We start from the raw sequence: 3,653 nt of genomic DNA, 5'->3' as shown, positions 1-3,653 counted from the left end.
GGATGGATGGATGGATGGATATATAATTAGGGGTCCCCGCTCCATCTCGCCATCAGTTTGGGGGTCCTTGGCCTTGAAAACGTTGAAGACCCCTGATCTAGGTGAAGACCTCAGAGGTGAGCCTTCAGCTGCCGGCTCTCAGTATGTGAAGAACAAATTCCTTGCTAATAAATGTACTAACATATAAATAAATCTATGCTGTCTGAATTAATCGTTTATGTTACTACATATCAGCTTTATATGGGTAAGCAGCTGTTCTATACCTTTGATCACAGAGAAGACTACTAGACGGAGGTGGGTAGTACATGGTAACATTTATTCAGTTACAGTCCTTGAGTAAGTTTTAGGGGAAAAAAAGTACTTTTAGGAGCAATTTAAGAGCATTATACTTTTTATTCCTACTTGAGTAAAATTCCTGTCTGACTGAGCGACTCACTTTCTTCTTTTTTGTACTCCAGCCTTATTGGGGAAATGATGTTTTCCATCTGCTGAGTCGGTCGTTTCATTTTGAGGTTAAGTAGAAACATTTACTACCTATTCTAAGTACTGTAATTACTGATTTTGTAATTCTTATAGCTGAAATAAATATTCTGAAGAGTGTTTGATACACCGAAATTATTGACGTGTGAACTCTGAATTTTAGATGTTTATTTATCGTATTCTTTAACACTAAAAGCATTTGTGAATTTGCATATCACTTGATATTTTGTTCAATTTTACATCAGTTTGTAAAATATTGACATTTTTTTTATGCCCATGGGTTGGAGGTAGGTGCCACTCTGTACTCAAGCAGCCTTTTTACCAAATACTTTTTTACTCTTACTTGAGAAGTTTCTTTAAAGGCTACTTTTTCATTTTACTTGAGTAAAAATGAGGCAGTGTTTACATTGACATAAATACAATTTTTGGGTGCTCTACCAACCTCTGCTCCTAGATGACCTGCAGAGACTCACAATTTTCTTTTCTTTGATAAAGTCACACCTTGATGAGTTAGATCAGCATATGCCTGATGTACTAAAAATCTGGCAAAAAAACTGGCATACGTTGGATAAGTGATGGGTCAGGTTTTGTATAAGTTATGAGTACGCTGATGTATGGTGGAACATACGGCGAGTACTTAGAGGTACTCGTACTTGACGTATGCCAGTGTATGCCATACGTGGGGCATAAGTTACAGGTAAGTTATGTGATCGTTGACATACGTAGAGTAAATTACTCATAAGTCGTGGTGTCTAGCTTATCCAAAACCTATGAGTAGCTTGTGCATAACTTATGAGTAATTTATCCTAGCAGACATGATGCTGAATCTGCTGCAACTGGAAACCTTCTTTATTTCTTTTTCTTTTTATCTATTTATATAATTATTTATTTATTTTGGCAGGTAATAAACAGCAGCGAGGTAAACACCGCAATCAAATCAATCTTTTTTATGCAGGCCGGGCGCCTCCGGTCACATCGCTGCCCCCCTCAGGGCACTGGCTTGTGCATCATTTCATGGCACTATGCTGCGGTGCGTTATTCATAAGTTATGCTGTCGTTGGACATAAGTTCTGGAGTCCTTGTGAATATGCTATTTATACCCCCAAAGATGAAAAAATTCATAGAAACTTCAGCATATGTAAGCATTTCATAAGATTCTGGGACTTCAGGCATACGCTGGCTAAATCGTCAATCAAAACTGGTTCAAAAAAAAAAAGCATAATTCTGTTTTTCATCTTTAATGCAGCATATTTGATTTTTATATTATTTTATTTATTTTTATCAGTTTAGGGTTAATTTACTAGCAATTAAAAATTTAAATTAGTAAGAAACTTCTCATTGAGAGTATCACTGTTGCCACTCTATGTTTTAAACAGAGCAGCTTGTTCCAGAGGAGGTAAAGTTACCTCACATGGAGGCAACAAATCACCTGGTACGGATACCCATGGCGGTGGTTAAGTGAAAACTTCAGCAACACTTGAAGTACAGGAATAAACTTCATTTCAGACCAAAAGCTTTCAGCTTGTTTTCATCCTACCAGTTCATGTAGCCTCTTCATGGAACTTGGAAATTGGTTAAGATGAGCCAGAAAGTTTGGATCTGAGGACACAGGGGTGGCCAGGAGACAGGTAAGCGCCCCCCCTTAGCTCCACCCCTGCCCTCCTATCAGTAAACCTCTTCCATCAGATATACACGTTATAGAGTATCTGTAAAAAGAAACAGGCTCTGAATTTATTTAGAAAATCACAAATGAATGATTTTTTTAGCAGAACCTCTTATCAGCGTTTAAATGTGGCAACCCTGAGGTGGCATCGTTATTTCTAAGCGCTGTTTTAACACAAAATCAGCTGGAACATGCTGATGGACCTGGTATCGGGTTAAAATTGTAATCTGGCAGCCCACACAGCTCTTCTGATTTATTCCACATCAGTACCAGTACCTAGTTTACCCCTGAGGCATATTGCTACACAGATTTACAAACACGTTATCAGAGAACTTTATCATCCATTTCTCTAATTTGAGAGTAATGTCTGATCAATCCATCTGCTCTTTGGATATATTTATTATTTCCCAAAGGCTTTTTTCCATTAATTCAAAAAAAGCATCAGACAGCTGTTGGTGGAAATCAAAATGTTTTCTTGCAGATGCATAAAACCAATAAATTTGTGTTTCAACAGTATATAAAGCAATAAATACACTTATAGGACAGATGCATTTGGAAGACTAAACATACCTAACTAGTATTAGGATTATATATGATTCATAGCTTTCCAAGTCTGTGATGCAGAAGGCAAAGAACACATGTTTTCTAACATACTCTGTATAAAGGTAGATGATTAATAGTTGTGTTAACAGATTCTCCTCACCTGAGTGTCCTGATCTGCTTCTCTGGACTAACTTTGGATCAGGTCAAGTTTTCACTTCTGGTTTTCAGTTATGCTTTTATTTCTGTTATTCTATATTCGCCGATAAGAGTTATATAATTTTTTTTAACTTACTTCCTATTTTAATTTTTCCTTGGTTTTATATTTTAGTGATCTCTTTTCAGCATTCTGGGTGTGAATTTAATCTTTGCTGTATATTTTCATATTTATGGTTTTCTGTTATCTTCAGATCATGTTTCCAATTGCATATTGGTTATCCACATTTCTCCAGTTCCCCCCATCCTCTGGTTTTCCATTTTAATCATTCTTTTCCGATCTTTAGTCTCAGTTCCTTTTTGTGTCATTTAATTACTTCCCAGGTGAGATTTGGGACCTTTTGCGTTTCCTCATTCCTTACCATTGCCGCCCTATCACCAATCTCATTTTCTTTCATTTCCCTTCCATTTAGCTTCCAGATAACATCAATGATGACCGAGGTCAATTCTAATGGATAAGTGCCCTATGATTTAGCTTTTTCCTTCATTTATCCAGAGGTACAGGTTTACTGGATCACATATGAAACCAATAGTCCATACGTTTTCAAATAAGGCCTTTTGGTATAATGTTATAGGGTACTTAGTAACTGTTTGATTATAATTAATGTTTTTAAAAAAAGAAAATGTCATGGTTTTGGTTTTGTTCAAGTTTTTTCCTCAGGTCCCTCTAGTGTCCCCTCTCTACCCTCAGGTCGCTCTAGTGCCCCCTCTCTAGACTCAGGTCCCTCTAGTGTCCCCTCTCTACCCTCAGGTC

Source organism: Cyprinodon variegatus, unplaced genomic scaffold (genome assembly GCF_000732505.1).
Source record: "Cyprinodon variegatus isolate N-32 unplaced genomic scaffold, C_variegatus-1.0 Scaffold52, whole genome shotgun sequence".
Classification (NCBI taxonomy): Eukaryota; Metazoa; Chordata; class Actinopteri; order Cyprinodontiformes; family Cyprinodontidae; genus Cyprinodon; species Cyprinodon variegatus.
The sequence above is the reverse complement of the archived record's forward strand: the minus strand, read 5'-3'. Positions refer to the sequence as shown.